Below are 13,791 nucleotides of genomic sequence, written 5' to 3' on the forward strand. Positions count from 1 at the left end.
CAGCAGGTAGGTCTGGCCCAGGCCCTTATGAGGTCACTGCTTTTCCTCCCGGGTCCTGGTGTGCTCGAGACCTTGTGTGCCTCCTGCAAGAGTAGGGCTTCTGTTTCCCCCAGTCGTGTGGAATTTGCTGATCAAACCCCAGTGGCCTTCAAGCCCAGCTGGTTTGGGCACTCAGCCTCCTGATGCCAGACTCCCTGGCTGGGGAGACGGATGTGGGGCTCAGAACTTTAACTCCTGTGTGTGAACCTTTCCAGTGTAAATATTTTCTAGTTTGTGGGTTGCCCAGCCGGTGGGGATGGAGTTTGATTTCATCGTGATTGTGCCCCTCCTACTGTCTCTTTGTGGCTTCTTCTTTGTCTTTAGATGTAGGGTAACTTTTTTGGTAGCTTCCGGCAGTTTTTGGTCAGTTGTTTTTCAGCAGTTAGTTGTGATTTTGGTATTTTCATGAGGGGGGCGAACTCAACGTCCTTCCACTCTGCCATCTTCTCTCCAAGCCCCCACTTCATAGGATTTAATTGTCAAATATACTGTCTGTAGAAAATGCATAAGCCATTGCGGGACCCACCTAAACCTACTAAAGTGGACATCCACAGACGGACGGCCAGGCCAAGGCCTGGATGAATCCCTCACACCAGCCCCTGCTCAACATGACTCCCAAACAGGCCTCCTCTGTCGGGTGAGTGACAAGTGTGTGCCTCCCTGGGTCACTGTGTTTTAATTCTGTGTGCTTTCTTTGGAGTGCAAATGGCATTCTGTCAGTTTTCCGTTACCCAGTGCTGTTAGCTGCCCCTGGGATGGCAGTCTGGTCACTTTTGCTAGTCTGTAGGGCCCTGTGATGGGGCTGCACCCTGTTCATTTCTTGATTCTACTGCTAGTAGCCACTTGGGTGGCCTCGAGGGTTTTCTGCTATGACATGTGCTTCTGAAAACTTTGGAAATCGTATACACTTGGATGTCTCGGCCTCATCTTCTCCAAATTGCCCATACTAGACCCCTGTTTCTCAGCCCCCAAACATCTTCTCTTCTGTTCTATGGTTGCCCTATAGGACGGGGATCAACCCTGCCCCCCACCCAAGATGGGCTTGGTTGTCAAGATGATGCCATTTGCACCAAGAGGATCAGAAGATAGTTGGTAATCTGCGGAGATGGACGCAGGTGTACGCTCTTGCAGGTGGCCAGAGGAAGAGCTGGTGGGGCCTCCGTCGTGGCTGGGCGTTTATGAGGTTTGATCTTCCCACCCACAGGACACATGGCACTCGTGGGCCTCCTTATCCATTCGCATAGACCGGGCCGGGCAGGGAAGAGGGTGGGGCTCTGGAAGTTCTTCCTAGTCAGACCACAGATCCCATCACGAATGGATCCAGCCTCTTTACTGTAATTCACCTCCGATGTTTGGTTGAAGACTGACACACCTCATCTCATCTAATCGAATATGAATTTGTCTGAGTGTGAAGCTTAGAAGCCTAGTGCCCAAGCAGTGTAATGTAGTTGAGACAGCAGACGTCGGAAGAGCGTTGGAATCCGCTTAATCCCAGGGCATTGGAGAGGGGCGGGAGACACCCTGGGGGCTTCCGGGCTCTGTCCAGCTATTCCTGCCATGCTTTTGTGCAGCCTCGCCAGGGCTGTCTACCCCCATGCAATGAAAGGCCCCTTCAGGGAAACTGCCCCTGCCCTGGCTGGGCAACGAATAGTCCTCAGCCAGGCGGCCAGCAGCTCCACGGAAAGCATCTAAACACAAGGCGTCTGCTGCACGTGGCTCGAGTATTGGGGTATTTCCTGAGTGCCACCTGGGCTGTGGGCCCACGAGACCATCGTCACGTGGGAGGTGCCGGGGCTCTGGCTCACCTCTGTCCTGCCAGCGCCAGTTCAGGAAGGAGGCCTCTGCAGGGGTGAGCCTGTGTGGTGCTGCATGTGCAACCCAAGGCATCAGGGCAGCTGGGGGCCAGCAGCCCGGTCTCAGGGCCTGGAGGGCCTCGGCTCCAGCAGGGCCCAGGGAGTAGCCGTCGTGGTGCGCCACTGCTCTGTAGCGCTAGGAGGGCTACCAGATGCCTGAGCAGCTAACAGCACATAAATTGCCTGCCGTAAATTGGGCCTGTCGGCCTACAGACCCCTGAACGTATGAGATGGTGTGTTTGTCCAGTGGATGAACCTACACTGACATGTCGTCACCACCCACAGTCCGCAGCTGACTTTGCATGTATGTTCTGTGGGTCTAGATGAAGATGCGTCCACCTTTATAGTGTCCTGCGAAACACGTTCGCTGCCCTAAAAAATGCCCTGTGCGCCTCCTAGTCACCCCTCCCCCAACCCCGATCCCCGGCAACCACTGGTCCTTTTACTGCCATCTCCACAGTCTTGTCTTTTCAAACAGATTTAGAAAAATCTTTTGATATGCTGTGATTTTTCTTCTTTAGACCGTTGAAGTGATTTTTAAAAATTATTTATTTTTATGATTTTTTGCTGTGTTGGGTCTTAGTTGCCGTATGTGGGATCTTCGTTGTGGCATGTGGGATCGTTCGTTGCAGCGCATGGGCTTGTCTCTAGTTGCGGCCCACGGGCTCTCTAGTTGTGGTGCATAGGATCCAGAGCGCATGGGCTCTGTAGTTTGCAGCATGCTGGCTCTCTAGTTGAGGCACGCGGGCTCAGTAGTTGTGGTGCCTGGGCTTAGTTGCCCTGTGTCATGTGGGATCTTAGTTCCCTCACCAGGGATCAAACCCATGTCCCCTGCATTGGAAGGTGGATTCTTAGCCACTGGTCCATCCAGGAAGTCCCCTGAAGTGATTCTTGAATGTTGAGCCAACCTTGCATACCTGGGATAAATACCACTTGCTTATGGTGTATAATTCTTCTATATTACTGGCTTCAGTTTGTTAATATTATTATTATTATTATTTTTCCCGGTACGCGGGCCTCTCACTGTTGTGGCCTCTCCCGTTGCATAGCACAGGCTCCGGATGCACAGGCTCAGCAGACATAGCTCACGGGCCCAGCTGCTCCGCGGCATCTTCCTGGACTGGGGCACGAACCCGTGTCCCCTGCATTGGCAGGCAGACTCTCAACCACTGCGCCACCAGGGAAGCCCAATTTTGTTAATATTTAAAAAAAATGTTTATTTATTTTGACTGCACTGGGTCTTAGTTGTGGCTTGCGGGATCTTCCTTGAGGCATGCGGTCTTCTTAGTTGCGGCATGCAAACTCTTAGTTGCGGCATGTGGGATCTAGTTCCCCGACCAGGGATCAAACCTGGGCCCCCCATGGAGTCTTACCCAATGGACTACCAGGGAAATCCCCAGTTTGTTAATATTTTGTTTGGGATTTTTACATCACTGTTTATGAGAGAGACTGATCTATAGTTTCCTTGTAATGTCTGTCTGGTTTTGTTATTATGGAAATGCTTACCTCATATAATGAGTTAGTACACATTCCCTCTGCTTCTGTCCTCTGAAACTAATTGTAGAGAATTAATTTCGTCCTTAAATGTTAGGTAGAATTCACCAGTGAACCCATCTGGATCTGGTGTTTTCTGCTTTGGAAGGTTAGTAATTATATTATCTTTTACTTTACTTTTTTACTGAAGTATAGTTGATTTACAATAGTGTGTTAGTTTCAGGTGTACAGCACAGCGATTCAGTTTTATACACACACACGCACACATATCTTTTTCAGATTCTTTACTCTTACAGATTGTTACAAAATATTGAGTATAGTTCCCTGTGCTATACAGTAGGTCCTTGTTGGTTATCTATTTTATATATAATAGTGTGTATATGTTAATCCCAACTTCCTAATATATCCCTCTGTCCACGCCCCTTTCTCCTTTGGTAACCATAAGTTTGTTTCCTATGTCTGTGAGTCTCTTTCTATTTTGGAAATAAGTTCATTTGTATATTTTATTTTCTTTTATTTATTTACTGTTTTAGAGTCTACATATAAGCGGTATATGATATTTGTCTTTCTCTGGTTTACTTCACTTAGTATGACTATCTCTAGGTCCATCCATGTTGCTGCAAATGGCATTATTTCATTCTTTTTTATGGCTGAGTAATATTCCATTGTATGTGTACCACATCTTCTTTATCCAGTCATCTGTTGATAGAAATTTAGGTTGCTTCCATGTCTTGGCTATTGTAAATAGTGCTGCTGTGAACATTGGGATGTATGTATCTTTTTGAATTACAGTTTTGTCCAGATATATGCCCAGTAGTGGGATTGCTGGATCATATGGTAATTCTGTTTTCAGTTTTTTAAGGACCCTCCATACTATTTTCCATAGTGGCTGCACCAATTTACATTGCCACCAACAGTGTAGCAAGGTTCCTGGAAGGTTACTGATTGTTCATTCAGTTTCTTTCATAGATGTAGGGCTATTCAGATTATCTGTTTCTTCTTGTGTGAGTTCTTGCAGGCTGTGTCTTTCAAGAAATAGGGCCATTCCATCGAGGTTATTAAATTTGTGGGTATAGTTATTAATAGTATTCCATTATTACCCTTTCAACATCCATAAGACATGTAATGATATCACCTAGTTCTTTGCTGATAGTAATAATTTCTGTCTTCTCTATTTTTTTCCTAGTTAGTGTATGATTTTATTGATCTTTTCAGAGAGCCAGCTTTTGGTTTACTTGATATTCTCTACCAATTTCTTGTTTTAAATTTTATTGATTTCTGCTCCAAATTTTAGTATTTTTTTCTTCTGATTACTTTAGATTTAATTTGCCCTTTTTCTAGTTTCTTAAGGTAGAGGTTTAGATTATTGATTTTTAAAAAAATTTTTTTTATTATTATTTTTTGTGGTATGCAGGCATCTCACTGTTGTGGCCTCTCCCATTGCGGAGCACAGGCTCCGAACGCGCAAGCTCAGCGGCCATGGCCACGGGCCCATCCGCTCCGCGGCATATGGAATCTTCCCAGACCGGGGCACGAACCCGTGTCCCCTGCGTCGGCAGGTGGACTCTGAACCACTGTGCCACCAGGGAAGCCCGCCAGGCAGATTCTTAACCACTGGGCAGGTGGTTCTTAACCACTGAGCCACCAGGGAAGCCCTGCATCCCTCAAATTCTGGTAAGTGTTATTTTCGTTTTCATTAAGTTCAAAATATTTTTTATTTCTCTGGAGATTTCTTCTTTGATCCATTTGTTATTTGGAAGTTTGTTGTTTACAAGTACTTGGAGGACTTTCCAGCTACCTTTATGTTATTTCCAGTTTAATTCCACTGTGGCCTAAGAGCATCCAGTGTGATTTCTTCTTTTAAATTCATTAAGGTTTGTTTCATGGCCCAAGATATGGTGTTTGTTGGTGATGGTCCCGTGTGCACTTGAGAGGATCTGTGTGCTGCTGTCTTTGGATGACGTCGTCCGTAGTTGTGAATTATATCCAGTTGTGGATGGTACTGTTGAGTTCATTTATCTTCTTACTCACTTTTTGCCTCCAGCATCTGTCATTTGTGATAGAGATATTTTGAAGTCTCTAACTTAAATAGTGGATTCATCCATTTCTCGATGCAGTCATATCAGTTTTTGTCTCTAGCATGTGGACTCTGTTGTTAGGTGCACACGCACTAAGGGTTGTTATGTCTTCTTGGAGAATCGATGCCTTTATCATCATGTCACGCCTCTCTTTATCTCTGAGAATTTTCCTTCCTCTGAAATCTGCTCTGTGTGAAATACAGCTACTCAAGTTTTGTGTTTTTTTCGTTTTTCGTTTTTTTTTTTGTTTTTTTTCCGGCTGTGTTGGGTCTTAGTTGCTGTGTGCAGGCTTTCTCTAGTTGAGGTGAGCAGGGGTTGCTCTTCGTTGCAGTGCACGGGCTTCTTACTGCGGTGGCTTCTCTTGTAGCGGAGCATGGACTCAGGCATGTGGGCTTCAGTAGTTGTGGCACGCAGGCTCAGTAGTTGTGGCTCGCGAGCTCTAGAGCACAGGCTCAGTAGTTGTGGTGTACAGGCTTAGCTGCTCCATGGCATGTGGTATCTTCCAGGACCAGGGTGCGAACCCATGGCCCCTGCATTGGCAGGGGGATTCTTAACCACTGCACCACCAGGGAAGCCCCTGCCCTCTCCTATTTATCACCAAAGAGTGTTTGGTGTAATTTTGCTTCTTTCGAACTTTTAATCAATGGGTATTCCCAGTAATATACTACTGATATCATATTGAAAATGTTTTCTGTCTTTGCCTCGTCTGTTTCACGCAAGCTGGTATCTGAACCTGTGAGTCATCTGATTAACTCATCCATTTGCTCTTGGGGCCTCTGTTGTTTCAGGGGTGTGTGCGTGTGTGTGTTCAGCAGTGCAATTGCAGTCTTGTTTTTATCCTTTTTTTTTTTTTTTGGCTGTGCTGCGCAGCTTGTGGGATCTTACTCCCCCGATCAGGGATCAAACCTGGGCCCCCTGCAGTGGAAGCGTGAAGTCTTAACCACTGGACCGCCAGGGAAGTCCCAATTGTTTTTATCCTTAACTGCAAATACATCAGAAATTTTCTTCACGTTGGGGAGAAATCGGTGCATTGTAGATTATGCATCTACAGGTCCCTCAAGGATTTCACACTGTGGCAGTGCCACCTGGGGAGTCGACACCCGAATTGAGCTTGACCTTCATGGCAGAGATGTGGTGCTCCTACCTGTTGGCCTTGAGAATGGGGCCAGAAGCCAGGGGTCAAAGGACTGACCCTCACCCATGTTGACATTCTTCAAGATGAGGGGCCACTTACCCTGGCTTCACAGCAAATGAACAGCAGTAGAGAAAACGAGGAAAAAGGATATTACCGGTTCTAACTTTAAAAGGAAGTAAGCCAACGGGAAAGGAAGTGAAAAAACCTAACGCTACAGAAAAGACATCATTTCCACTCTCTTGGTCTTCCTGCAACTGTCGTCATGTGTTTTACTTCTAGATATATACTAACCCTCCAGTATATCGGCGTTTTATTGAAATAATCAAGTATTTCTCAGACTAAAATGACAAAAAAATGAAAAACCATCTAAGCTTTTTTTTTTGTTTGTTTTTTGGCTGTGTTGGGTCTTCATTGCCGCGCGTGGGCCTTCTTTAGTTGTGGTGAGTGGGGGCTACTCTTTGTTGCGGTGAGCAGGCTTCTCACTGTGGTGGCTTCTTGTTGCGGAGCATGGGCTCTAGGCGCACAGGCTTCAGCAGTTGTGGGTCGCGGGCTCTAGAGCTCAGGCTCAGTAGTTGTGGTGCACGGGCTTAGTTGCCCTGCGGCATCCAGGATCCTAGTTCCCAGACCAGGGATCAAACCTGTGTCCCCTGCATTGGAAGGAAGATTCTTAACTAGTGCACCACCAGGGAAGTCCTCCATCTTATATCTATGTCCATATATCTACACATCCAGGAACCTTCCAAGCTTTGTACAGATCTCCCATTCTAGCTGACGTCCTGTCTCTTCTGCCTGAAAGACTTCCTTTCCCTTTTCTGGTAGTGCCAGTTTGCTGGGAATGGATTCTTTCAGCATTTGTGTGTCTGACTCAGTTGCCGTAGTGTAGAAAGGTGTTTCCTCTTAGTATAGACATTTTCTGTGACATACAGTTTTGCTCTGAGCATTTTAAGTATGTTACAGCAATGTATGTGCACTGGCATTATTTCCAGTGAGAACTCGTGTCAACCTTATGTTTGTTCATCTGTGTATTGTGTGTTGTTTTTCTCTGGGTGCTTTGAAGATATTCTCTTCATCTCTGGTTTTTGTTTTATTTTGCCTCACTGCATGGCTTGTGGGATCTTAGTTCCCTGGCCAGGGTTGGAACCCAGGCCCTGGGCAGTGAAAGCATGGAGTGCTAACCACCGTACAGCTGGGGCATTCCCTCGTCTCTGGCTTTGAGAAATACAGTTATGACAAGCCGTGGTGGAGATTTCCTTGTTTCCTGTGCTTGCTGATTGTCAGCCTTCTTAGATATGGGCTTTATATTTTTCATTCACTTTGAAAAATTCTCAGCAATAATTTTGATTATTATAGCTAGAAGACTTTCTTCTAGCTTCCTTCTCTCATTTGGGAATCTAGTTACATGTGTAGTTGGTTGTTAGGGGTCCTTTCACGGCTCACAGATACTCTCTACGTTTTTTGATACTTTACTGCAGAGTTCACATCTTTGCAGTAAAGACCCATCCTTTTATGTTCACCTCTCTTTTTTCTGCAGTATTTTATCTGCTTTTAATGCCATGCAGTGTGTGTGTGTGTTAATTTAGTTAGTTAGTTATTTTAGGCTGCGTTATTTTAGGCTGCGTTGGGTCTTTGTTGTTGCATGCGGGCTTTCTCTACTTCGGGCGAGCGGGGGCTACTCCTCGTTGCGGTGCAAGGGCTTCTCATTGCGGTGGCCTCTCTTGTTGCAGAGCACAGGCTGTAGGCGTGCGGGCTCAGTAGTTGTGGCTTGCGGGCTCTAGAGTGCAGGCTCAGTAGTTGTGGCGCACGGGCTTAGCTGCTCCGTGGCATGTGGGATCTTCCCGGACCAGGGCTCGAACCCGGTCCCCTGCATTGGTAGGCGGATTCTTAACCACTGCACCACCAGGCAAGTCCCTCCATTCAGTATATTTTTCATCGGAGATGTCGTAGTTTCCGTGTCCTGATGTTTGATTTGGGTCTTTTAAAATAATATCTCCATTTCTCTATATAAGGTTTTTGTCATATAGAACAGGGGTCCCCAACACCTGGGCCTGTTAGGAACCAGGCCGCACAGCAGGAGGTGAGTGGTGGGCAAGCAAGCGAAGCGTCGTCTGCCGGTCCCCATTGCTCACATTACCGCCTGAACCCTCCCCCCTCCCCCCATCCGTGGAAAAATTGTCTTCCACAAAACCGGTCCCTGGTGCCAGAAAGGTTGGGGATCACTGATACAGAAGACAATTATAAAAGTTCCTTCTCTAAGTTTAACATGGTGTCCGTGCTGGGGTGTCTCATCATCATCAGTCTTGCATTTCAACCTTTTAAAAATTTTTATTTCTTTTTTGGCCACACCTCGAGGCACGTGAGATCTTAGTTCCCCGATCAGGGATGGAAACCATGCCCCCTGCAGTAGAAGCGTGGAGTCTTAACCACTGGACCGCCAGGGAAGTCCCTACATTTCAACTTTTTCGAATGCCTTATATTTGATCAGATGCCAGATATTATGAACGTTACCTTGACGGGTGTTTGGTGTTTTCATATTCCTGTCAATATTTGATGGATCTGAATTCAGAGAATCCTGTTTACTTCTTTGGGGCCTTGGGTTCAGTGTCAAGAGCTTTGCGCTTCTCCCTCACAGTTAATTTGCACAAAACTTCACACTTAAGTCCAAACTAAAAATTCTCCAAAATAACATTCCGATTGGGAAAGTAGGCCTGTGTTCTTTTTTATTTTTTAATTTATTATTTTTTATTTTATTTATTATTGGCTGCGTTGAGTCTTTGTTGCTGTGCGCGGGCTTTCTCTAGTTGCGGGGAGCGGGGGCTACTCTTTGTTGTGGTGCACGGTAAGCCTGTGTTCTCTTAATGGCCTAGTGTTCTTCCAGAAAGATGGCCAGTCAAGACTGGTGGTGGCCGTTCTAATTTCCGTCTGGGTTTCTGACAGTTTGGAAGGTGCATTAAAAAGAATACCAGCTCCCCAGTCCTTCAGTGTTTTCTCATTGTTAACCACCTCTGTAGATCTGATGCTTGTCTCATGTGCCGATAGCTGTGTTGGGCAAAGAAAAGGGAGATAAAATAGTTGTTGTCATTTGAAATGGGTGATCTTGATGCAGACATGGTTCATTTCTAGCGCATTTCTGTCATTTCTTCATAGTGCACATGGGGACAAAATAAACCAGGAATGGTCACAATGTAACTGCTGGGGAAATAAGTTCAGGATGTCAGAGGTGCTTGGGGAATTCCCTGGCAGTCCAGTGCTTAAGACTCCATGCTTCCACTTGAGGGGGCGTGGGTTCAGTCTGTGGTCGGGGAACTAGGACCTTGCATGCTGCCGTGGCTTGGCAAAAAAAGAAAAAAAAAAAAAAGCTGTCACAGGTGCTGTTAGATCTATGGGATGTGATGAGATCAGTGAACAAGAGGACTCTGGATAGAGTGGAAAGGTCTGACCCCTAAGGCTTAGATTTGAAGCTGGAGGACGACAGAGCCTTGGGTGAACGTAGTATGATTGAGTCCAGTTCCCCTGGGCTGTGAGCTGCACCAGCCTTCCTGCTTGTGCTGGAGGACGTGGGTTTGTTGCTCTAACACATGTGTTCTGTTTCAGGACTCAGTGCTCTCTGAGGATGCGGCTGCGGACTTCACCTGGGCAGAGTGGGCTTTGCTAAGTCCTGTTCAGAGGAACTCCACAGAGATGTGAGGCTTCGAACCTTCAGGAACTCGGCCTCAGCAGGTAGGGGTGGCATCATTCCTTCACTTGTCCTTTTAGAGAACAACCTATCTTACTCTGTTGACCTTGTTCCGAGATTTGGGCTGAGAAGCGGGCACACATTAGCAGACACACGGATGTGGTCAGAGGCCTCATGGAGTCTTGAGACTAATGAACAGCTTTACTGTGAAAACAAAGATCTGCTTCAACATCTTTTAAGATGTTTGAAGCTGACTTTTTAAAAAAATATTTATTTGCCTGCACTGGGTCTTAGTTGCGGCGCACGGGATCTTCGTTGCCACGTGCGAGATCTTCCTTGCAGCATGCGGTTATCTAGTTCCCCCACCAGGGATCGAACCCGGGCCCCCCCTGCATTGGGAGCGTGGAGCCTTAACCACTGGACCGCCAGGAAGTCCCTAAGCTGACTTTTTATTTCTCTCTTGAGGCTCCTTAAACTGATAAGCGAGCATAGTTTTCAAATGTTGGGTTGGGGCACCCTTATCCGAGGATTACTATGCTTAAAACACACTGCAGCATCAAAAACATAGTCACAAATATTGGGAAATATGTCGTTATAATAATCGTGAAAAACTATCAGTCCTTACATCATTAATGATTATGAATTTTTAAAAATATTTATTTATTTTTGGCTGCGTTGGATGTTCGTTGCGGTGCATGGGCTTCTCATTGCAGTGGCTTCTTTTATTGCGAAGCGTGGGCTCTAGGTGCGCGGGCTTCAGTAGTTGTGGTTCGCGGGCTCAGTAGTTGTGGCTCGCGGGCTCTAGAGCGCAGGCTCTGTAGTGGTGGCACATGGGCTCTAGAGCGCAGGCTCAGTAGTTGTGGCACGTGGGCTCAGTTGCTCCGCGGCATGTGGGTTCTTCCCGGACCAGGGCTGGAATCCGTGTCCCCTGCACTGGCGGGCGGGTGCTTAAACCCTGCGCCACCAGGGAAGCCCGATTATGAGTTCTTAATGTACTTCGTCCATATGTGGGACAACAGTGCTGTAGATGATCACTGGGGAGAGACCAAAGCGAGACTACAGTCTTACTGTGAAACAAGGACACCCTACTGGAGTCGAATCCTACAAAGGTACCGAGTGCTGGGGGGCTGCAGTGGATACCCAAGTCTAGACTCCCGCCTTCAGTGTGAGGCTGGGCAGACGGGTCTCGTATCTAAGCGCTGATGTGAGATCTCACGCTGTAGACAAAACCTATCCGTGTCAGGAATGTGGGACGGCCTTTCCTTTTCTCTCCTCTTCAGAAACATGTCTCCCTGGTAAATGCCACGTGAGGAATGTGGCAGAACTCTACCGTCACTCATCTTTTCAGACATGGCAGTGGTCACAAGTGAGCAGAAAACCTATGAAGGGGAAGAACATGGCAAGGTTCTTACTTATTGCTGTGCCCTTAGAAGACCCGTGACTACTCATAATGGAATAAAGTCTTGGGAATATAAGGAATGCGGGAAAGGCTCTCGTCGTCATTACCCGATATATAAAAGCACTCACCTTGTAAGTGTGAGACGTGGGAGAACCTTTATTCCTTCCTCACACCCAGCAGCACAGTTACGGTGGAATAGCGTCCGCTTACTGACTGCAGTGAGTCCACGAGGAGCCGTGTGTTCGCTCAGGAGGACGGGGTGAGAGACCTGATCAGGGGATCTCGCCCCGTGTTCGCCAGGTTTGTGGAAGGAGCAAGGAAGCAGGATTTGTGGATTGGACGTACTCATGGGGTAGCGTATGGAAAGGATTTTAGGAATTCTTACCTACAGAGCTGGAAAAATGGCGTGGAGCTAACTTGTAATTGGGGAAAGTGGAAAAAGTTCCTCCAAATATTGATACAATAGGTTTGAGAGCTGGTCTTATTTTTGGTTTGGGCAATACTTTTTGTGTTTTTAGACATGACTGTGCAGTGGCCTTCTGGGTGTTCTCCATCCCCATCAGAGCGGTAGTGTGGTTTTATGCCCCACGGATTGTTTAACAGAACCCGCCGACCATTCTGTGAGCACCGGCAGTATGTGCCAGGTCAACCGTTGGGCTGTCAGGCAGCCCGTTCTTTTGTCCACAAGCAGATGAAGTCCAGCTTCAAGACCCTACTGTGTAGAACTTTATTACAGATTTTGTCCAGAGAATGTCTGTACTTGGAATAGGATTAGTCTCGCCTGCCTTTTTTTTTTTTTTTTTGATGCAAAATGATCAGATGAATCCTCTGATGCGACAATGGCTGTGCAGTTGCATTTATTTATTTATTTATTTGTTTTGCGGTACGCGGGCCTCTCACTGTTGTGGCCTCTCCCGTTGCGGAGCACAGGTTTCCACGCGCAGGCTCAGCGGCCATGGCTCACGGGCCCAGCTGCTCCGCGGCACGTGGGATCTTCCCGGACCGGGGCACGAATCCGTGTCCCCTGCATCGGTAGGCAGACTCTCAACCACTGCGCCACCAGGGAAGCCCTGCATTTATTTTTTTTAAATATTTATTTGGCTGCACTGGGTCTTAGTTGCGGCACACGGGATCTTTAGTTGTGACATGTGGGCTCTTAGTTGTCACATGCGGGATCTAGTTCCCTGACCAGGGATCGAACTCGGGCCCCCTGCATTGGGAGCAGTGGAGTCTTAACCACTGGACCGCCAGGGAAGTCCTTGCAGTGGCATTTAAACCTCTAAAGAGAGGAGGGCAACTGTAACACAGAAATTTCCTAGAAATAAAAATGTTTTTTCCCCGAAGACAGGGTCCTAGGTTACCAAACACAGTCAATGGAAATATCCCCAAATCTAGACGGTCTTTTGCAAAGATCTGCACGGCTTTGTAAAAAAAATCGAGATGAAATTCACAAACCTGCAGCTAACCGTTTAATAATATACAATCTGGTCCGTTCACTGTGTTGTGCAACCACCATCTCTAATGTGAAAGCCTCTTCCTCACGCCAGGACACCCTGTGCCCTTTAAGCAGTGGCCCCCTCTTTCCCCTGCAGCCTTCCCGGCAAGCGCTCGTCTACTCTCTGCCTGTATGGATTTGCCCGTTCTGGTGATTTTTTATAAAAGCAGTCACACGGGGACTTCCCTGGGGGTCCAGTGGTTAAGACTCTCCCTGCAGGGGGTGCAGGTTGGACCCCTGGTTGGGGAACCAAGTTCCCACATGCCATGCTGCGTGGCCACCCCCCCACACACAAAGAAAAAACCCAGTCACCCAATATGTGATCATTTGGGTCTGGTGTTTACTCAGAATGTTTTTGTGGCTCATGCACGTTGCAGCCTGTGTCAGCACCTCTTTCCTTTTTATGGCAGCGTGTGATTCCACTGTGTCTGTGTGCACCACAGTTTGCCTCTCCATTCGTACGTTGATAGATATTGGGGTTGTTTCCACCTTTTGGTTGTGGAAGAAAACCCCTGCTGCTCTGAGCATCCGTGTACAAGTTTCCGTGTGCACCTAAGTATTCATCTCTGTGAGGCGGATACCTGTGAGTGGAGTTGCTGGGTCATGTGGTGATTCTTTGACTTTT

General features: G+C 47.2%; 1 long non-coding RNA gene across 2 annotated transcripts in view; it reads left to right on the forward strand.

Moving 5' to 3' along the window:
- LOC138414034 (uncharacterized) overlaps positions 1–13,791 on the forward strand; it is a 57,381-nt gene that overhangs the window by 13,169 nt on the left and 30,421 nt on the right. For both annotated transcript variants that reach the window (XR_011246397.1, XR_011246396.1), the window contains exon 2: positions 10,191–10,316. This is a non-coding gene — a long non-coding RNA (uncharacterized lncRNA). The remainder of the gene's footprint in view (positions 1–10,190; positions 10,317–13,791) is intronic.

The sequence above is a fragment of the Delphinus delphis genome, chromosome 3, assembly GCF_949987515.2.
Source record: "Delphinus delphis chromosome 3, mDelDel1.2, whole genome shotgun sequence".
NCBI lineage: Eukaryota > Metazoa > Chordata > Mammalia > Artiodactyla > Delphinidae > Delphinus > Delphinus delphis.